This window comes from Hetaerina americana, unplaced genomic scaffold (assembly GCF_022747635.1).
Source record: "Hetaerina americana unplaced genomic scaffold, ioHetAmer1.1.p SCAF_3, whole genome shotgun sequence".
Lineage (NCBI taxonomy): Eukaryota > Metazoa > Arthropoda > Insecta > Odonata > Calopterygidae > Hetaerina > Hetaerina americana.
In genome coordinates, this window is record NW_027286874.1 from 53909882 (window position 1) to 53934237 (window position 24356).

The window sequence follows — 24356 nt, forward strand, 5'->3', positions numbered from 1 at the left end:
TTGCATAATAATATTTATAACTCCTATATAGATATAATTGAGGCGGAAAGACACTGTTTAACTGGGAATAAGAAAAAAAAATTATGGAGAAGATGTTGTGCTCGTCAAATATTTTCCAACACTGCGAATCAATGGGATTTAAGTAGCATACATTTATTGGACACTAAATAAGCCTACATTCAGGCAGGGTAAATATCAATTGTTGGTTGATGTACGTAGCTAGTGAACATTTCAATCAAACTGAACTACTGACGCTAACATCTTTTGTCATATCTTTGCATAGATTTGCACAACATAAAATGTTGTCATAGCTTTGCATCGATGACGCATGGACGTTTTTTGCTCCTGAAATATTATATTGAGCAGTGTTTCAGGGCGCTGCTGTTGGGATGGAATAGTACTCACAAATGAGTCTATTTATAATTATTCGTAATAAGAAAGACGTTGTTGGTGTGAGTGATATTGCGCATCATAAATACGCTGCAAAGATTTTCTCATGTGACGTTATAAAATCGTCTCATGTTTGGCTCCAACTCGTATCTGTGGGAATACAGGTATATGAAGGGTAAGTCGGGGAAAGGGTACGGTGTGGAGGCGCAACAGGAGTGACATAGAAACACTGAAATTGTCCATTAATTTGCACTTTAGGAGACTATTGGAAGTTTTCTTACCTCTTTAATAAGAACAATAAAATATAGTAAAAATGAACTTCAATGACACTTTCCAAGATTGCAGCCCTCATATTAGACTACCTAGCTAGTTGACAATTTTTACCAAGAAAACCGAAAAGAAAAACGTATATCTTAGGGTCATACTATCTACACACAATACTATTTTCCCCAGAAAATGCAAGTAGAGTGTATCATTCGATGTAAATGATGTAGCTATCTCTGAAAATTGTCCTTTTGTTTCCGGTACACATACTACTGAGGTAACTACTCCTCACACTACAATTTAATTCTCCACGCCACGAAAAGGAAAACCACACCCGATGTGAAAAGCAGTTCCATGAAAATGGGTCATTAGCAGTCAGCTCAACGGTGTCAGCTTATTACCAATGAGAGTAAAAAGAACACCGATTATGACGCTTAACTACTTAAGTTTCATATGAATTAAGTTAAAAGACTGAAGCTGCAACGTAGACTACTCTAATTGAAAAATGATGATCTCAAATCCGTCTAATGTTATAAGTTAGAAGTTTTAAAATTTTTGTTGATTGAATACCTTGTAAAAAGCTCGATCCCAGCTCCCGTTAAGAACAATTAGTTTCGTCATAATTTCATCAACGCTTCATTCTCTTCACATTTGCTGAAAGGAAATTTTATATTATACTGGCGATTTTCTCTCATAATCATTGTACTTTTCCCTCTCATTGAGTGAACCTATCTTCTTCAATGGAAATGTTTAGATGCAATGGAATATTAGCAAACGGCACACGTAAAAAAGTAGATTTAAGTGAATAAAAATTTAAAATAGATGAATTTTTCGGCATAGAACCAACATGATGTCATCGACTTATCATTTTTACGACCGTAAAAAGTACATTTACTCGTACTGACAAAATCTTCGGAATACTTTATTCCATATTTGTACGTATTACTTAATGTCTTCAAATTTATTTTGTTTTCGATCCCTATTTTGACAACTACAGGTATAAAAGTTATCAGCCAACAAATTATAAGTAGATTAACTATTCAACAACTCATATCATACTTAGAAAGCGAGATGAATTTGATTGAATTTTGAGAATGATATTTCTAACAACTTACATTATTCCTTACAGTAAGTATCATCAAAAAAACTTCGAGGCAAAATTTTCACATTATGAAAATGCTTTATTAGTACGAATCGTAAAATCGCATTAAATCAATGGCATTTAAAAACAACGCTTTTTTATTCCAGGAAATATTGATTGGAATCAATTTCCAAATAAATTTAAAGACGAATCTACACTCATCTATAAAATTTACAAAATGCCTGGATAAATCTTGATTTTTCAATCGTAAAATAATTCACCAATTGATTAAAAGAGAAAACCAACTGTAAGGTTACATCCTGGCAGAAGATTGATAACTATTGAAATAAGCGTTGAAACACATTGACTAAATGTGTTCATCATCATTTTGGAGATTTCACCCATCAGACCTTACCCGAAAAAAATTACAAGAAGGTAGGTGGAATCACGACGATCCACCCGCATAAAATATTACTCGAATTCATTTATTCATATTGGCCAATTTATATTTTTCGGCGTTTTCCGACAGAGTGATAAATCGGGATTGTATTTTTTCCACAGACGTGGAGGTTTGGTACTGACCTTAAGTTATCATTCTTTCCTGATCCCTTGCCTTGCCAATGCTTACCTGATGACCCAACCGCTGTTTTTCTTTGGCCCCTTAATGGTATCCAATGTTAGCTCATGTAGTTAAAGCCCAGTGACCGAGAGCGACCCAAAAGCCCTTTCTTCGATTTACCTCTCCTCTACATCCCCTTGGCGTTCCGTTTTTATATATTTTTTTGTGACCCTTGAGGCCGTGGGCGCGATCATTACTTTCGCTTACTCGCCCTCTCCACAGATACGGGGTCAGCTGCATCACACTTTTTGCGGCAGAGTTTGGATCTAGACATGAAGAATGGGGAATTGAGGGGCAGGGAGATGAAAAACTCCGAAATAATAGAGAAAATTCCCTTCTTGCTATCAAAATATCACACTCTGGTCCTCTGCCACGAAATAATTTGATTGGCTGAATGAGATTTCACCCTTGAATGCAAATACATGGTTATCTTCGGAAAGGCCGAAGGAATACTTCAGGAGGTTTTGAAATTGGGAATGAGAAAGAAAGGGCTAGAGACGGTAGGAGGGTTAGAAGAGAGAAAAAGGAGAAGGAAGGATGATGAAAGGGGAAGAGGAGCAAAAGAGAATTCAGCCGTTTAGCCATGAAAGTGTGGTTCCGGGATAAGGATAGAATGCTCCATCGTCGGCGAAACTGGATATCATATTTTGCTTCATCATATTTTGTTCAAATAATTCATTCTCCGGGTTGGGCTGGAATAAGTGGGAGAACTCTAAGAGCCTCGTAGCGATGAAGATCAGATGAGGGATGTTCTGACAAAATAGTTGACCAAAGATGGAAGAACTTTTTCTCCAACCACCTTCATTCTACCCCCAGTTACAAGCAGTTGATCGAATTGCTATTCCGCGCATCTTCAATATTAAAATCAAGCTTTACAACAGCTCAGATCTACGAAAATGTATGACAGAAGTAAGCCCAAAGTTTACGAAAATGCAAATTGGGACTGTTGTTTCAATTGCTTGGTGTTTATCCTACGACCCAAAAATAATAGAGTTATTGTAACTTTCTCCAAAATCTATATAATGTCAACAGGAATATTGACTACCTCTTCTCAGATTCTTCAAACATATCATAATGGTTATTTTCTTGTGGTATTATTATATACATATTTTAATAGATGAAAGATTATCCTGTGTAACTTGATTTATTTTTAAAGATTACGTTTCTTCAGCGAAGATGAACGATCACAGAATTAGAGTTAACTCAAAAATAATTTGTGGATCATCAAAAATGAATTTGTTTATTTCCCGGATTTTTCATATTTACTGACTTTTTAACTAAAAGAGCCAAATAAATAGGGCATATTCCTCGAAAATTGCCCAAAAAAGAAATGTCCCACTTAACCTGAGAAAAGCGGTAAAAAAGGTAAGCGGAAAAGAGGTAAATACCATTCATTAGAAATTGCACTTAATCATTATAATTTGGATTTGAACCATGAATGATTTGGATAAATATGACGTAGAGGAAGATACGACCTTCGGTCCAGACATACTCGACGATTAAATAGAACGGGCATTTAAAGAGATGAAATTAAGTAAGACCGTGGGAGCAGACAACATTCCTGCTATTCCAGCTTTGATACAGAGCGTGATAATGTGCGGCGCGGAAGTATGATAACTGAAACAGGAGGAGAGACATTGATTGGAGGTTTTTGGGATGTGGCGTGGCGAATGATGGAGGTGGTGAAGTGGAGAGAAAGGAAAACAAACGAAGAAGTGCTTGGTATGGTGGGCTAAGAGAGAGGATTGTTGGGAGAAATCATAAACAGGCAGGAAAAATGTATAAAAAGCATATTGATCAGCTGAAGATGTTGAAGACAAAGGGGAGAATGTTAGGCAAACGAGGAAAGGGCAGGAATAGGCTAGGTATGTTGGACGGCACGAAGAGAGGAAGGAAGAACAGAGAGATGAAGAGGGATTTGTTGTAGAGTAGGATGCTGTATTGTGCTTTGTTAGGAAATAGTCATTTGGTAGTTTTGTCCATCCAAAACATACCTTAAACGGTAGATTACCTAAAAAATTCAATTTCCTCTCGAGATGCCTGCCTAAAATTAATTTATTATTTGAATAACAATCCAAAAACAGCTAATTTTGCCTTTAAATCGGACTATTAAAAAAATACAAAAAGGACCATAAATAGCTAAAAGGTTTCACGTGGAAGAAAGTCGTATGAGTAGTAATGGGACCCGCGATCCCTAGATTAGCAGGCGAGGGTTTACGTCGCCACGACCGACGTAGGCATAAGGACTATCTGATTAAACGAAATTTTTCACATTTTTCTCCTAATCATGCATTCAAATCCTTCACATTTCCACAAGGAAAATTAATTAGTTCTATGAATGTGATTCTTAGAAATTACTTTTCATTTCAAATTCCATCCTTAAAATGAGAATATCATTCACAATTCTAATTTTTATTGCGTTTCTAAGGGCCGAACAAAAATGTTTGAACCAAAAGCACACCCGAGAGGTGACTCGAGCGTTTTAACTATTGGTAAAGCTGCCGATGCCCACTTAAAATTCGGTCACTTTGAAGGATGGAAAAACTGGCAAGAGGTGCCGATGATGTGGTGTACCCTCCATTTCATCAAAGAATCTATGAATTAATTTAAAAGCTTGTGATGTATGCTGACAGTTTGCAAATCATGAATATGTGGGCGGTTCCTTCTCTCAGCGGCAAGAACCGGGGAAGCATTGGGGATTTGGAAAACAATGAAGGGAAGCATTATACATGCAGACCCCGACGCATGAAGCCTCAGATCATGGCCACTACTCGTACCTATGACGTTTGATTTTTAGGGACATGAAATCGTCCATTCTTTCGAAACCTTTACAATTTATTGAACTAAATATTGAGGCAAAATTCCATTCCGGATAGAAATGACTTTTGGCTGTGTGGGCGTTTCACACAATTCTTATTTCAGCACTGATATCACTACTGAACTCCGGATTCTAAAAATTGTTTCGTTCAAAATGGAAATGCGAAATCGATAAATTATTTAAAATCTGAATGACAATAAAAGAAACTACGATGACTGAGGATGAGAAATGATCGAAAAAATTAATAAGAACGAAAAACAATCACAAATGAGCAGAGCTACAAGGTCTATCCCAAAAGTAGCATGACTTATTTTTTTCCCGAGCGGCGGTCTCTCTGGCTGGATTCGAGGGAGCGGAGTCTCAGGAGAGACTGGAGGCCTGGTGGTAGTTGGCTCCCAGCCTTTTCAGAGTGGAAATCGTTCGTTTGCAAAACCTCTATAACATAGCCTCCTTTCGCTTCGTCACGAACCGATTATTGGAACAGCCCTACCCCATCAAATTATGCGTAAAAATGGGCAAATACGGGAAAGAGACTCATGACATGCTCTTCGAAGCTTATGGTTATACCGTAATGGGTGTTTTTGAGCGGTAAAAGTTTTTCTCGGAGGGTAGAGAAGATTTTGAAGATGCCAAACGTTCATGACAGCCTTCGGCCTCAAAAAGTGACGAAAATCTTTCAAGAGTGAAGGCTTTGTTGGACAGGGATCGCAGATTAAGTGTTTGCATGGCTACTTATGAACTTGGCATTCCTAAAAGTGATGTCTATTGACTTGTTACCAAAAAAATGGGCATGAGAAAAGTGTGTGCGAAGTTGGTGCCGTGAGTGCTCGCGGACGTACAAAAGTAAACTCGCACGCGGATCAGCCGAGAGCTTCTAGGCCATGTGAGTGAGGTTCCAAATTTTGTACAATGTACTGTGCAATGGCCCACCAGACGTTTTCCTCTTCCCCTGTCTGAAATCAGTGCTGAAAAGACGTCACCTCGGCTCGGTGGAAGCATTACAATCAGCCCGAGAAGAGGAAGCTTAGCAGCATTCCGGGCGCCGATTTTCAGGAGTACGAAGCATGGAAAACCCACTGGAAGGGGTGTGATGACGCGCAATGGGGCGATCCTTCGAAGACTTTAGTGTGAATGTGTAAATCCTCGCAATACATTTCTTTTAATCGACTCAGTCCTACTACTTTTGGGACGGACCTTGTACATCTCATGACTAACGATTGTCAAGCCGGAATGAACATTACTGCTGTAGGAATCCATTGTTTCTTTATTCAAGCAAAAAATACCATTATTTTCCAACTCTTTGCCCTATTACGTCTTTTTCATCTTCGAGAATGCAATCGTTTGGAAATCGCTCAGTCCCTCGCCAGAACTATGGATGGAATATGACATGACGATGACGAATTAATGCTTATTGGAATTCAAGCGTATATATTACCGCCGATGAAATAAAAAAAGTACTTGCGCCAGTGCAAATAACAAGTCTTAAGGATAGTTGAATCTTGTAAAAGGATTAATTCGAAACTTAGTTCTTGGTTTGCACCCAATATTGAACATGCTGAATTTATTAAAAATGAGTCGTGTGTAACGGCCTTCAGGGAAAATTTTCAGTGATGAAATACCCCGCATTTGTGAGGGTGCATGCTCATCCCTTCACAATCACTTTGATTCGTTAAGGAGGCGGGGTGGTAGGGCATCCTTTGACTACCAGGGAAGCCGGGGATGCGGTTGGCAGAAATAGATTTTTTTCTCTCACCGCAGAGGGAAAGAGATCGCAAAAAGAGATACGATCACGGATTTGCACAATGGTTAAGTATAAATCGCATAAAAGGATATGCTTGGTTGAATTTCGAGATTCTTTGAAATTTTGTACTCATTTCCTTAAAAGGCTTATTTTTTGGTGACGGAGGGGGAATATCATTTTAATGCCGCGTAGTTTTTTTTGGCGGAGAAGTCTTGAAGGATACCCACAGAAATCGGAAAGATTAATAAAATATAAGATCACCGCCCACCCTGCTTACGGACGAAAGAAGTCATGTGACAAACAATTCCTGGTGAATAAATATGGATGAAATGATCTTACAACAAAAGCTTGGAAAAAAAGATTTCAAGCAGAGTTCGAAATTCAAAAGAATAGAGCAATGTTTTAAAAATAACCTTTGTCGTTCTGCAGGCGAGGGAATCAACTTTTGAGAGGGTTACGGGATCTGAAAGTTTGATTGGGTCGGAAGGGTTGATGTATATATACATGGTGCCATGAAACCCACCGATAGGGTGCTTTCGCAGGAAGTGATTCAAAACGAAGTATGATGGATATAAATGAAGTATTCCTTAACTGTTATTTACAAGAAGTATATAAAATATTTCTTATGATATAGAGAAGGATGCGTACTGGTACATACACTACGGTATCTATGCATGAAATACAGGCTGTACTTCTCTAGGCAAACGAGATGATAGATTTTCCTACAACCCCCCTGATGAATTCTAGCTTCTTTACGACGGACTCGCACGGCCTTATGTTGTATGTACTCCATGAAAAGTTTGAGTACAGCGTAGCACACAAGTATTTGACCTGTTCAGATTTGACTTGCTGACCTGAGGTTTGAAAGAAGGCGGGCGTGGACGGTGGGACGCTTAAGTTCTGGACGAATTGTTTGATTGACCCGGAATACAGGTACATTATTCTGTACAAAAATGTGTGTTTGCGACAGGTGATGCGTAATTCACTTTATGATTTTCTTTTTTTATGGTGCAGAATAAAATGCCGAAGAGGATGGGAGGAAATCGTACACGGAGGCACTCAGAAGAAATTTTACAAGCGAAAGGGACACAAACTTCCGGTTGAACAGAGGGAGAACGCGTCGGGAAGTATGTGTTTAACCTTTCCGAGTGGCAGGGCGGCAGGATGTTGAGGGGACCCGTGGCACGTCATTTTAGGAAGCGTGAATTATTCGGCTCATTAGTTTTGCATCAAAGCGATGGGGCTCGTCATTGCGCGTGGGATTCCCCGCAACATGATCGTCAATTCATCCGGCACGTGCTCACCGTCACTCGACTTGATTTTCACCAAGCATTTCGAAGGGGAGACTTTCATGTGTACCCCCGTGCTCGGGCGTTTGCGTGAGAGGATCAATGATTGTTTGCGTATAAAATGAAAATAAAGGGGGTAGCGGGCCCCCAAAGTCTGAGACACGCCGCTCCAAACTGCGGTATGCGCATAAAAAAGGTTATGGAAATAATAAGTTCTTAACCGGAACGGGAAACAACAGCATTATGTTACCAACCCGGCGAAGAAAAAGGAAAGGCTTGACGCTTTGGCGTGATAAAATGCATTGGATTGTACATATCCTACGAATGACTCTTTAAGATAATTATTGTCTCTATTATTATTAAATTACATGTGCGTACAGACATTGCCAGATGGCGCAAAATTCCCTAGATTCAGATTGGTTTTCAGCAGAACAATAACAAAAGCGATCATTAAAAATCAATTATTCAAACAATCATTGGAAACAATGAAAACTAAGCCACTACATGGGTAATCAAGGAATAGACAGATTTTGTAGATCTAATGCATTTGCAAATTGTCCGACCTCCATGGGTAGATAATTGGTGACTGCATAGCACGTGGACCCGCTATTTTAAAAGGTTCTCCGTATTTATCTTCTTGTCAGCCAGTAGAATTATCACCAACAAAATAAAAATAGTGATAGGTATATCGAATTTTGCATGAAGGGTGTCGCCATTCAGTCACTTCCGTACCTTGTGTCCTTTTGTTGGATCGCGGAGTGTTGTGTGTTTGTGCAAGTATTGGATTAAGTGTAGTACGGCTTGTAACATAACACTCCCTGCCACATGTCCCGTCAATGGATTTCGGAGTAATGTGTAGATATAGATTTCTTATGCAAGGGGATTTTATGGATGAGAGATAGCGCATTTGAACTTTCCTTGATCAATTTAAATTTTAACTAAAAACAAGACAATTTTTTAACAAATAGCTTATCTTTGGTTAAAATGCGGAGCTCATTTGAGGGTAACATGTTGCGGGAATCTATCGAGCTGAAGTAAAGCACTTCTGCAGTCCCATTTCATTCAAGAAGATAAATCTCAAAGCAATATATTTTCTTATATTATACTTTTGATAAAATTTTACAGTTAATGGCGTATATTATTACAAATTGTGAAAATAAATGTGATCTTTTAAGTGTTCAGCAATTACTTATGGTGGAGATTCATTTCTTCAAATGATGGAAATTATACTCTTAATGTGACAGGTCTCTTGGGAGATTTAGGCTGGGAGCCACTTGAAATACGAAGGGAACTAGCGAGACTAAGACTTTTAGAAAGATTCAGAAAAAACGAGTTTAACGATGGCACTAAAGGAATCTTAATGACCCAACACTACTTAGGTAGATCAGGCCACAAAGATTGTACGGGAGAAAGATTCAAGTACAGATAGATACAAATACTCATTCTTTCCCCAAACAATCAGAAATTATAATAGTAAGAAACCAAAGTCACTTTAGAAATATTAAAAACATTTAATTTTCAAGTCGGAACAAAATTAAACATTGCAAAGATATTAGGCATATTTGTAGGTGCATGTGTATGTTAGTTGGTGGTTCGAGTGTTTGCATGTGTGTGGGGTGTGATTGTTCTTGCATGGATGTATGCCATGTTTTGTTTGTGGATAGTATAAATTTCTGGCTTTTGCTTGCAGTTTTTTTTCTTAATTACGGGTGGTGCCCTGACACCCCCCGCCACACGCCCTTTCGGCGGCTGGCGGGGTATTGATTAGATGTAGATGTAAGGAAGAATTGAGGGGGGCGGATAGGACTTCAGATGCTAAGTTACAAGTCGGCGGGTAAGAAGGGGAGGGTTTGCGATAGTGAGACGAGGAGCGGATGGCTGTAACGGCTCACGTCCTTGTTATTAGAAAGGGCTCCTCGCCTCCGTTTCTATTTTGTACCGCTCTATGCTCAGAGTGCACCTGTGGGCAGTTAGTGCTTTCACTGATGTTCTTATTTGTAAAAGCCGTTCCCTGTCGACTTTCCTTTCTTGTTAGGTTAAGAATTCATATTTTGTCCCAGTTTTAAGTTTATTCTTCTCGCAAACCACACTTCCACCTCAGCCATGTTTCTTTTTTAAATGCCATGCATTTCATATGTACAATGACCGGTAAAGGTGACACTTCACTCTCCGGGACGGTTTATACTTGCCCGTTTGGCCAGTCAATGAACATATCGCGTAACAGCAGACTTTCATATTCAGTACATGGACAAACCTGAGAGTGGGCATTTATACACCAGGGCTTCTATTACGGCAATTTTCGTTCTTAAGGGTTCGAGTTAGATAGCGTCAATTATCGTCTCCTGCATTGGACACCAAATCTACTACTCGACACATAATGTAAGGATTTTAACATCAATGGACGCCTCGACTACTACGGATAACTCGAAAGGCAGACGAAGGCTGTAACAGACTTTAAGTGGGCGAATTTAATTAGCACGGGTAAAATAATTTTCTTTAGGATTCCTTATATATGAAGAGATCATAATGTAAAATATGAACCCCATCAACATCTTGTAAATCATTATAAAGATATTTTCCCCTTCATTTTACGAAGATTTTTAGCCGGAAAGTGGCAGTCCAGAAAGCAAATTTACCAAACGACATTAAACTCGTACATTTTTGTGGGTAGATGAAATTTGGCCACAAATAACCCAAAATCTTTTGAATGATGACCTAACATTAATAAACTAGTTATTTTGGAGATTTGTAACTTTTTACTTTTTGTCTTCATGTAGTTCTAACTCTTCAATTAGTTCTATGATAGACCCCATTACTAAATGGAAAATAGTTTGTGTAAACATTACAAAGTTGTCAATTTCTATTTAGATAAATTTCAATGCGTAGTAGGAATTTCGAGTACATATATTATATATATATATATATATATATATATATATATATATATATATATATACTTACTAAGATAATACCGGCGGTATTAAGTGCCGGTATTAGTCTGGAATAGTCTAGTCTAGTTATCTTAGTCTGGAATAAATAATTTAGGCAAGCATTGGTTTATAAAGGTAACATTACCGGGGAATTTTAATTATTTCTAATAACAGTGAAAACATTTTTCGAAAAATGTAGTGATCGGCAGAAATTTTACATATAATAATCCCCTTAATTTGCATACTGGCATTGAATTGGAGTAAATCAGCTGGGCGATGATTCTTTGATAGGAGAAGAGAAGGCAACGTAAAATAGAGAAATATCGTAATGACACGATGTAACTTAGAGCTGGGTGAAATATAAATTCAGTGCCTAAAAAATATAAGGGAATAAATCAAGATAACGAGGAAAATATGAGGAAACTCAATATTTTACATCACCGGTCGTTATTGTCATCAATAGAAAACGTATGGCGTATTATGTAGGTTCTGAGGAAAATAAAAGAAGATATTATATTCAAATTATATACCCATATTTTATTGATTCTAGACATAACAAAAATGCAGATAGCGAAAAATGAGAAGTAGATGAATAATTTACCCGTCAAAAACCAATATTTTGCTCGCCCTTTTGCCTTTATTTTACAAAAGAGAGAGAGAGAGAGAGAGAGTATAAGATCGCTTCCCTCATATTTTATGGCTTGCTCACATTTATGATGCATAAAAAACAAAAGAAAAGGGAAAGGTCTCAGCAGGTTCGCATCTCAGCCAAATGATGGAAACCTTGTCGATTTCGCACAGTCAAGCTTTCCATATTCCATCATGATGTGGATACCGTTCAGCGAGTTCGTTCTGAGTTTGGATAACGTGAGTTTTCTGTTCTAATAATACTTTTATGGAAATAGTCAATAGATATTTCATTGGGAAAGTATGAAATTGTGCCTTTCACTATGAATACATATTATTCAGGTGGTTTGAGAAGTGACATTTTAGCACTATTTGTCATAAAATAAAGTAATGTAGTAATGATCGCAGATACATTTAAGTGCATTAGAGACCGAAAGCATGCATTAACTACGTGAAAGTATTAGTAATAAAATATGCAATACATGTGTAATATAAATTTAAACCGATTAAATGCCATTTAATTATTTCATGCTTTGTGATGTGCTTCACTAAATCTTCAACTGAGAGAACCATGCTTAATGACCAATTTTATTTTATTCTTAGAAGTTTATTCACATACTTTAAACAAGATCCTCATGTAATGTAGAAATAAACATCATTGGTATGTCGAAGTTTATGCAAGTTTAATATTGATAGTTTTATATCTAGTGGATTCTAATGCATTAGGGAAAAAGATATAAAACAAAATAATCATTTCAAGAAGAAAACTACTTTATAATGGTATTGTTATTTATCATAGTACTAGTTCAAATTTCAAAATAATACGTTTTTTGTAGCGACTGAACACGCCGTCAATGTTGTAGAAGATTATATCACGCTACGGTTTTGTTGTCAAGCCGTTACAGGCTGTTGTAACAACCTTGACATTTTGCGAGATTATTTCAGTTATCTCATTTGTGCAAAAGAAAAAACTAAGATAAACTGCATGTTTGGTTAGGACACGAATCAACACGAGAAAAGCGGCGGTACAATATGTCCTAAATGTATATAAAATATTTAAGGGCTTTTACCACTAGAAAATTGACAATATACGGGTTACAGACGCACTTGTATGCAATACCGTCAAACCAGACAGAATGTGTCCCCAAACAGTTTTGCAGGAATGCGTCACACCCCAAACACCGAGCAATTCTTTTTAAATCTGAACATGATGCTCTTATTTTTCAGAAAGAGTGTGTAAGGTATATGCTATTAAATTCTGAAGCTAGAACTGATCACCCGATTATACCGACACTATAAACGATCGTGGTTCCTCATAAAATAACAACACGGGAACATTTATTAATTTTTCTTTCAGATCACCATTAGGTTAAAAAGATACTGGGTCAGGGTTTCAGTGGGATGCTGCCAACATCGGTGCAATCACGGTTATATTTTTAATTTTACCCATGAATGACTCTATATCCATGCAACGTTAACAGATTCAGTTCTCCGTTTAATATTTAATGGTTTTTACAAAGATAATGAATTTTATAAGGAGTATATTATGCTCCTATAGTATATTCACCATAGGGAAGACAGGCACAATACACTACTTGGGTCGTCAACGGTGTGCAACGAATACACATCTTCAAGAATGCATCCAATCGTAAACACGAAACATTTTTGCAAATTTAAAACGTACTCTATGTGGCTTCCAATGCCCGACTTAAGTAAAGTACATGGACGGAAGCAATTGACTTTGAAGACTCATGATAACAAGTTACTAAAGACAAATTCAAAGAAACTGCGGGAGATGCCGCAACAGTAACTTTTAACGGAGTCATCCGCTAATGTGCATTTCAATGCAACAATTTCAGAGTGTAAAAATCATTCGCCTTGACTGGGATCCCAGTCAAGGCGAATGATTTTTACACTCTGAAATTGTTGCATTGAAGTTACTAAAGTTATATCTTCAATCATGATAGAAGCTCCATCCTAGTCATTGATTATGCACACGCGTAAATATATGAAAACAACAAATTTCGTCAATTGAGTGTGCCATAATATAAAGGAATTTATTAATAACACGGTTATTTGGAAAAATATATACTTTTAAATGCATATGTATATCCATTGATAACATTTTTATATATTATTAGCCAGTCCTAAATAACTCTTTACCGCTTGAACTGCTGTTCTGCATAATTTTTCTAGCCTCTTTTAATTTGTTCTGCTAATCTTGGCAAGAAACCCCATTATTCTGCTTGTTTCTAGGGGCAATGGAATAAGGATGTGTTTATAAAACTATGCTTAAAAGGTTTAAAAAATTAATTTAATGAGCATGCTGACGGAATAAAGGCGGAAATATGATAGATGAGAAATACATTCTTTACCATGTTATTGCGTTTGAGCCGACATGGAAATAAATTCACATCATTCCCTCGCAACTTTAATCTGTAACGCGTTCTCTCCGCGTGGAAAGAACTTTGGTGAAAAAACAACGCCAAAAATAGGTCAGGTATTCAAAAATTAGATTAGGGGATACCAAGAATGCAATTACCTAAGAACATTAATCAAGATTTGATTGTAGAACGCCGCTTCCCATAGTCGATGAAATTGAACCCTTAGTGACTTGAATAGAGTGCTAATTTGAGGAAATGTCCACCACGTAGTCAGCACATTCCACATTTTATTAGAATAAGAAGGACCAAAATTCCATGCGGCAAAAGGTATAATTAAAAAAAATATGAATAGGGTCCGAAAAGTAACCGACCTACGTTTTTTATTATTTTTTTAACGTGTGAGGGTGTTGTGCACTACGAGTTCGCTCCAAGAGGTCAAACGGGCAACAAATAATATTAAGTTGAAGTTCTGAAAAGATTGCGTGATGCCATGAGAAGAAAACGATCGCGTTTCTGGTCAAGCGGTGACTGGCTTCTTCACCACGATAACGCGCCAGTGCGCTCATCGAACCTTGTGCAGCAATTTTTGGCAAAACGCAAGATTGTACAACTTCGTCAGCCTCCGTACAGTCCCAACATAGCTCCCTGCAACTTTTGGATGTTCCCAAAATTAAAAATGGTGCTCAAAGGAAAGCTGTTCGACGATTCAGAGTAATGGGACGCTTGAGCTGAAGGCCATTCCAAAATCTGTGTTCGAGGACTGCTTTAAGATGTGAAAGCATCGCTGGGAGCGTGTGGTTCAATCAAATGGGGACTGCTTCGAAGGATGCCACGGTCCGGATGATGAAGGTCAGCACCAAAGTCGGAGATATGAACGCTGATCGGATAGCTTTCGGACACCCCTCGTATTATAAGAATAGTACATTGATTGAAAAACCGAAAGAAAAATACCTCGGGGTCTACATTCAGTTATTGGGTTATTTACTCTGAACTTTTTCTGATTTTAGTGTGAATATAGTGTCTCTTAATAATAGTACTATAAGATAAAGAATTAAAACTATAGGATATAGAATTAAAAAATAGGAGTGATCGTATTACCTTAAAGGTTTAGTGGCTAAGACAGTAGTAATTTTTCCTGGAATTTCCTTCCTTTCATACTTTCTAGTAACCTTGGGTTCGTCCTTTACTCGTATGCAGGTGCCAATCTGTACCAGATGTATGTGCCAATCCTTTTCCTTATACTTCTATTCAAATCATGAAGAATATGTTTCCCCGTTGGGCGGATTGGAATCTATAGTGTTGGAATCTATTGTGTTTGGTAGCATACATTTCAATCAGAGAGACTATTTTTGGCATATGTGGCTATATTTATCACTTTGAGCATGGCTGATACCAGATTCATGTAACGTTATCAAATTAAGTTCTCCATTGGATTTTTTAGAAATATTTACATGGATGAGAGTTTGATAAGTAGTCAATAACACCTCTCTTCACCTTAGTGGATCCTTAGGGTCGTCGAAAGCAAGACGAAGAGGTTACATTTGCGGGTACATTACGTGAGATGAACCTCAAAATACCGAAGGTATGTTTTAAGTGTAAGTAACATTGCCGATCGAATAATTGGCGCCGAAGTATTATGTTATTCGAACATTCAGTTGTTATGCGTCTAAAGGAAAGGCCAACTAAATTGCAAAAGCTTAATAATGTTTTTTCTTGGAAGTACGTTTATTGGGATGAAGTATATTCTCAATTCTAGCGAAAAATGGTCCAATCGTTTTTGGATTTTCCCCTCTTGGGTTAATCACTTGTGATCTCCATTATTTATTTCTTTTGAAAGAATGCTTTTTTGGTTAACCTAATACTCCTCTACTTATTCTTTCTGGAAGCGTAATTTTTCATATTTACCCTCCTCCGTATTGGGAGGTTTTTATAAATCAGCCTACGTCAGAAGCAAACTTCTAAATCCGTGCGCAACATGTAGTCTTTGGTTCATTCGATGCCTTTTTTTGTGTGGGTGCATGCCTAAAATGCCTTCATCAATGGATGTAGTCAGGATAGAAAAGGGATTTCTTTACTGCATTATGGATGAAGAGCGAGGTAGGCTTCATATCACAAAGTTTGGACTCTTCTAATGTAATACTTGTGCTACCTACTTGATATTGCCTCTCATAAATTTTCGTATAATTTTCGATAAAATATTAATACTGATGAAGAACCGATATACACTAAGAAAATATTAGACCCACCACATAAGTTTTGCAAAATGCTTTCTATATGACGCTATGTGCAATATTGCAATTCGCGCTACTACTATTGATTATAATGAATAATTGATCGTAGCACTTTTCCACTTATCAAGTGGAAAAGTGCTACGATCAGTTATTTATTATGTTCATACTTGATAAGTGTAAAAGTGCTACGATCAATTATTCATTATGTTCGACTTCGATCACATCACGCCTGAAGCTACTCAATTTGTACTATTGACTATTTACGATGCTTTCTTCTAATTGCGCGAAGTGAGGATTACTGAAATAAAGCTCCATACGCTATAGGTAATTCAATTCAATTTTCACCCAGTGGGATCTGTTACTTAATAAATAAGCATACTGAGTTCACTGGGCACAGCGGTGTGCACACAGGATGCTATGTACAATTGAAAAAATGCTTTTGCCTATCCTCTTTCTAGCTCATGAAAGCGTAGAAGGTTTTAATATGATCACTGATGAGTAACTAGCCACTTCATATCTATTCAAAATTTAAACGTGTTCTTTCCTTACATTCACTAGTAAAAAAATTAAAAATTACCGGCTAGACACGCTCGCCTGCTAACCCAAGGGTCATGGGCTCGGGTTGACTCAACACCGAGTCCCGATTTGGGCGTGACGCTGTCCCACCTCTGGTATTCTGAACCCCGGGATACCCGATGACAAGTCGGGATCCCAAAGGGAGCACTGACCACAAGAGGCATCCGAGGAGGACAAAAAACGAAAATATCAAGTTATTGGTTATTCCCTGGTTATATAGGTTAATATTTTTTTTCTGAAAATTAAATGACTTTTATGAAAAATCCGCGTAGTTGACCAATTTAAAATCAATGCCAAGCCCACATCTGTCATATTTATTTGTATCCACTTCCCCTGTCGTTGATGAAACTTATCGCATTATATGTGGTTGCAAGTCTGTTCGTAACAAAGTTGATAGAATGAAGTACATATTTTTTGGACAGTTTTGGAAAAGATCAAATATCACATAAACTAAAACATCCGAACAAATTCTGTATAATATGACATTAATCAGGAATTACAGGTTAAGGATTTCAATATTCTTTTAATGTACTTAAAATATCGGAGAACATTTTACGAGAATATATTTGGTTTGACCCTTGTGAGCCATAAGTTACAAAATAATCGTTTTTAACGCATATAATTATTCAAAAACGTAATAATCTTCCACTGTCGGAACAAGGTAATCATATAGTCAATCTTTAATTCACCTATTTTGAAAAGGTAGCAATGGGATAATTGGGCACTTCCTGAAAAATTTAAGGATATAAAATGATTACTCTCCTCCTGCGTAAAATGGCCAATTATCGCTGAATATTCGAAGCGCCGAGTGCTTTTTATTCACTTCACATACCTACATAAGGAGCGTGGGGAGGTTCACTAGGCCGCATCGATGTATTTTCGCAGTGTATTCCCAGTCAACTGTGAAGAGTTTGGCATCCATTATTTACCTTGGTTCTGCATTTTTTAAAATATATGAAAAAGAGAGAGATTTCCGATTTAAAAGCGTTACCATTATTTGGTGCTGTTGCCAAATAGGAACTCGGAGTTTTTTTGAAATAACGAAAGTTTGACCGCTTTAAAAAAAAATCCCTCACGCCACTATTCGGTGGGGAACATTGGGAGGCACTGAGTGGGTACTCTGAAAGGCGGAAAAAGGGAAAACCAGCAGGTATGCGTGAACCGCTTTGATTCCCCTCATCATGATGACGAGAAACCAGAGAAGCAAACAGCAGCTCTACGATCGAGCCGAAGTGCATGCCGCCCACTGGCTTGCGAAAAGATTCGCTTGCACGAATGAAGCTCTGTCGCATTTGGTTGCTCTCCTCCCTCCAACCACACCCCGCCTTCCCCTCACCCTCCCTCACTCTTAAGCTCATAATTGGTGGCGGAGTAGGATTAAGAGAGCGCCAACACTCAACAACGGAAATGGGATGCTTGTATGTCCACGGTGACACGGAATGAGCACTTAACCGCGCAAGGGTAAACAGATCATTGTGCATTCCACCTTTTTCGCTTTCCGCGAGGAAAATAGGAGATGGTAATTGGATAGTCATGGAACATCGATTAAAACTCCACCACACGTATGAATTCTAATAAAGTATTCCTTTTGGTTGCGTTGGACATGCTGGTGCTCGCATATAATACGCGCCAGCCGAGCTGTTCAAGAATTAAAATAGTAATAATAATAATTTATTATATAGGGTGAATATGAAATGTATAGATATATGTGTAGATGAGCAGTTCGTGAATATGCAACATTATTTCTGCATTTCTTCAGTTTAAGGCAGATTTTGGATGGAAACGGAATGAACAACGGTTACTTTCATTCCCTGTCCTAGCAAGACACATCCTGACATCCGACAGAAAAATTAACTCTCCTTCAATTCCGCATGCTTTCTTCCTCCATTCTGTTTAAGTTACCTATCCTTGTCAACCCTTTCCTCGCTTGCCTAACATTTACCCTTCTCTCACAGTCACCAATATTCCATCGCTAAGAAAATCCTCCATATCCACCCTTCATGATTCCAATATATATATATATATATATATATATATATATATATATATATATATATATATATATATATATGTATATATATATATACACATACATACATATATATACATACATATATATATACACATACATACATATATATATATATATATATACATACATACATACATATATATATATATATATATATATATATATATATATATATATATTCGCACACACACTCAAGGATGTATGTGTATGCACACACACGCACATAGTGTGTATGCGTAGGCAATGCCCTATGAACGAACGCAATATTTACCTAAAACTAAATGACAATTTACTCATCCGTAAACATTCACTTGGTGAATGCCCAATGGCTCGCGCGCCTCGACAAGTGCTTACTCGTAGGCATCCAAATTCGAATTACGCACTTCCCAGCCGTCAGCCGCAGAATATGAAATATTCATATAGTACCAGGAAGAAGATTATTCCACAAGTGTGTGACTTTTATTTCCCATGAAGGCATTCTGAATAATGCATTCAAGCAAATAGAGGAGGATCCAGGCGAATGGGCAGCGTTAAGGGACTTGAGGCGAAGCGTATGAATGGAGGCTGAATGAAATACACGACTGGTGGAAAATGGCGGGGGGGGGGGGGGGGGGGAGGGCGCAAGTCGCTTTCAAATCCGGCGCCGTCGTGGCACACAGATTAAGCGACTATAATCAGGCTTTTTACGTGCACTGAGAGATTTCGTAATGCGTTCCGACCACACTATGAAATTCCACGAATAAGTCATTCTATTCGCTCTGAAGATTCTTCGTTCTTAGCGGTTTCGAAACCTGAGACAATCGTACACATTCTCTGCAAATAAATGTTCCGCGCCGTTACTTTCCGTAGGTTGTACGTAAAAACGTATAAAATCACTCCAGAAATTTTATTTTATACTTATTTTTAACATAATTCAACAGAATTAACTCACTCATTTCTATATTTTAATGGTTTTTAACCAGAAAAAAACCCAAATCAATTTGGGAAAAGTAGATTTTAAGGCATGGGTTGATCATTAAAGATAATATGTCATTCGAATTTTCTATGAACATAAATTAATTGATGGTAATAAGAAACTGTGTCAGGAGTGACTTGGTGGAAGTCTTTCATAATAAATGTAGGCAGTTAGGACAATACAATTTCTCCTGAATGCCCCAATTACGTAGGTAGCAAAATTATGGCAAATGGAAAGGAACTGATACCCCTAATTCAAGTGAATTTTAAATGCAATAGGGCAGGTACAGCTGATGATGAATTTTACCCAAATCTTTTAAGAGCGATTCTCGGAGATATGACTATGATCACCAATTTTTACAGATTATTTATTGCCTGAACTCAGGATAACCCTCGTACGGCAGTCCCAGTTTATTAAGATGTACTGCAAAGAAAATAGTAAAGTATTCTACAGAATTGTACACTGGCACGAGCGTGAGAAAGTTAAAGTAGAAAAACTGTAGTTACAGTAGAAAAACTGCTCCATTCGGTCATAATTAATATCGAATATTTCTCTATCAATACTTTGAGAATTTTTGTGCGGCTGGTTATTTCTACATTAATTACCTGCTGCTGAATTAATTTAGCAATTTATCACATTATTTCCTTAGGGAGGTTTTAATGGTGTTGCCTAGAATATATTCACACACGATTTCCAATCATTATCACTCAAGTCATTAGGCGTAGCAATAAATCTTTCCCAGATTTTCTACGCATTAATAATAATCAAAACCTCTTGCCATACTCAAAAAGAACTTCCTTGCGATTGGAGATAGAACGTTTTCTTTCCCTTCGTCAAAAAATCTTCAAAGACTGCCGGAGCTACACAGTCTTTACTTTAATGATGCCCAACAAGTCTCTCCATTTATTGAAAGGTTTCTTAATGAAAATGACGGGACATCTCTGAGGTCCGTCCCTGATAGGCGTGGGATGAGCCGGGAGTGGACAAGATCCTCGCTTTGAAGATTGCTCCTCGCAATTACTTTTTTAAAAAAACGGTATCAAGAAAAATCGCTGGTGACATTTGACTTGGCATCTCTCCTTTCCTAATGGCCTTTCAACAAAATGGGGGAAATATTGTTGACAACCAACCACATTCCAATAATATTTCCTTTTCTTTATATGAATGTTCATTCCTGCCAACATCGAGTTCGATGTCATACTTGGGATAACGTCAACACGAGGAACTTGCGTACTTGCTACCTGCAGTACGTTGAGTGCGAATAGCTTATCGATTGATCTGGGAGATGGGAGTTTGACGATAGGACGGAACTGTACGTATCGTAGCGGGGATAAGTTTGGGGTGGAGAGAAGACGTCCCCCTAAGGGCCCTCCCTGTCTACCACACTAGTTAATGGTGAGGTACTAGGCTGCAAGATGCTGCACTAATGATTTACAGCGTGTATGGATTACCATGGGGAAACTCTTGATTAAATAAAAAGGAGGCACGATTTGATCGAACTGATATTCAATCTAGATGGAGCATTGAGGAGTTGAAAAAGGAAGTTTCTAAGACAAATAAAGTTTCGAAACTTATCAAACAACTTAAGCATTTACTGAGGACATATGCTTGAGAGGTTCCTTTGAGAATAGTAGCAAACATTTGCGAATGTACACAATGGTTTTAATGAAATGAAACTCCTATGAGACCATTCAGTTGGAATTTTGTTTAGTTTAAAATTTGTTACCAAACGGTATAATTCTATGATTTGGCTTAATTTATATAGAATGTAGAAATATACATTACATCATAGCTACGGATCCTTTTCCCCTCTGAGATTTAATCAACCGTGTACTTATCCTCTAAATACATTTTGTTTCTTTATTAAAAAATATGATAGTTAATTGTAATGCAATACAATATTTTAAGACATTGGGTAAAACCATTCCCTCCTATGAGAGAAAGGGAAATTAACAAATCAAAAATTGGGTACCGTATTTTTAGGCACCTCTTTCGTGTGACTTCTGGCTTTGTTGTTCACAAATACCGTATCATGCTTCATTTTTATTTGAATAATTATTTGAATACTTGACAATACATACACTGATGACATGAGGGAATCTCGCACATGGAAGAGTGTACATAAATTAAAATTCACGTTTCGAAAATTTGTTGTTCATGAAAGGAAAGTAATTTATAGTAATAGCTGCAGGTAGCCCTCATTTTTACTTTCTTATTCAAATGCCTTCATTGGCTTAACGTATGTCGATTCTCATAGGTGACTACGCACACATTCTCTAACGTACCAATATTAAAATAGAAAATACCCTGGGGATCGGGATGGTGAAGTAGATAATATACTGGCTTTCCACCCAGGGAGCCAGAGTTTGAATACCGGTGGTGGAAGATATGTTTCAATGGTATCTCGATCCCTACTTGAGGTGCTTTGTGGAGGGCACTTTGAATGAGTGTGCCGTCCGTCGGATGGGACATTAAGCTGCGGACCCCTTGGCGCCTTTCGTTAAAGAGTAGGCTAAAGCGACGCCGGGTTTCTCTCCACCCTTCATCTTTTCCTGTCCATCCCTAGTGTCGCAAATAACTTTAGCTGCCGGTCGCCTCCCCTAAATACTACTACTACTACTAAAATACCTCATTTTTTCCCAATTTAGGCTAATTTCTATTTAGGGCGGTATCCCACAAAAATATATAGTATGTAGAATGAAAAAATATAGTTAGAAAAACTGAAGGAAGCTCCTTCTTTCCTCGGAGGTAGATGGCCTTACCACCGAAAATTTCAAAAACATGTGTGGCCTTTTTTGTGTGTTTTTCAATATTTTTGTGGGCTAACGCCATCTCGCTCCTTCGTTTGAATTACTATTCACATCCGTGAGATTTTCGTGCAAGTTACACACGCCTGTGAACCTATAACCAGAAAGGCAAGCATTGCCAAAGAATTTAGTAACTCATATAGCATTTTTAGATATGAGAAAGGTTTATGACAGCGTTATAAGCGCAAACTTATGTATGTTGCGGACAAGACATGAATTCACAAAATAGTGTCATAGGCAACAAAGGTTTGTACATACTAACACAAAGCCTGCTAGGGAATTGGCAAAGGTTATCCAGGGAATTTAAATCGACTACAGGATTATTGTATGCTGTCTTTTGGCAATTACATTTAAGCTATATTTAATAACATGAACAATGGAACCTGAAATTGGGAATGCAGAGTCGCATTTAACTATATATAGTACATTTAAATAAGACAATATACATTTAATTTGAAACACATGACGGTTCGGCTAATATGACTTGGAAACTGTACAAATTACATTTGTTATGCGTTTTAGAGGTAAGTTTTGAGGAAAAAGTATTTGGCTTTGAGGAATAAAGGAGAATTATCGGAAATTAGTGGTAATACATGGATAAGAAGTTCAAGTAACCAGATCGTCATTAGTATAAAAAATAACTGTGATGGAGAAATTATATCGTTTACACTGACAGCGAGGGAAAAGCTAGTATTCTACATAAATTCTTCCAAAGCGTTTTCACGAGTGATGTTGCTACCAAGGATTTCCCAGAGGCAATGCATACTGAACTCATGGTTCATATTACAGCCGACGAACAAGGAATTATAAAATTCCTCAAAAGGATAACATCAAACAAATACCCGGGTCCAGAAAATATACCGGCTAGGGCGTTGAAATATTTAGCTCCGAATATCATCCCGTATCTCAAAGTTATATTTAGCAAATCCCTCACTGAGTGTAGAGTTCCAAAGATTTGGAAAACTGCGCAAATAACGCCTGTATTAGAAGTGGTGACAAGTAGAACCCCAATAATTACAGACAAATTTCTTTTATTTCTATATGTTGCAAATTTTTGGAGCGCAGTATTGCCAGTTACATAATGAGATACCTCGATAGCATTAACTTTTTAAATAAAAATCCGCTCGGGTTGAGGAACACCTGCTTATACGAGATCCAATTAGGATTATTTACACTTGTCTTACTGTTATCGGGTGGAAGTGGTAGGCAAGTGGATGCGATCTTTTTACATTTTCAAAAGGCATTTGATAAGTTTCCCCTTGGTAAACGTATTGATAAATTAAAGGCCGCAGGCATAAACTAGGGCGCGATGAACTGGGTTCAAGACATTATTTCAGAGCGGTAACAGAGGGTAGTCCCTACTGCGCCCGACGACCGACAGCTTAGGTCATTTGCGCCATTAGGGATGGACATAAAAGAATGAAGGGAATTAGCCTACTCTTAACGAAATACGCCATTGAGTCCGCAGTTTAACGTCCCATCCGACGGACGGCACACTCATTCAAAGTGCCCTCCACAAAGCACCTCAAGTAGGGATCGAGATACTACTGAAAAATATTCGAATTCTAACCCGGATCCTCTTGATGGGAAGACAGTACGATAGCCACCGCAA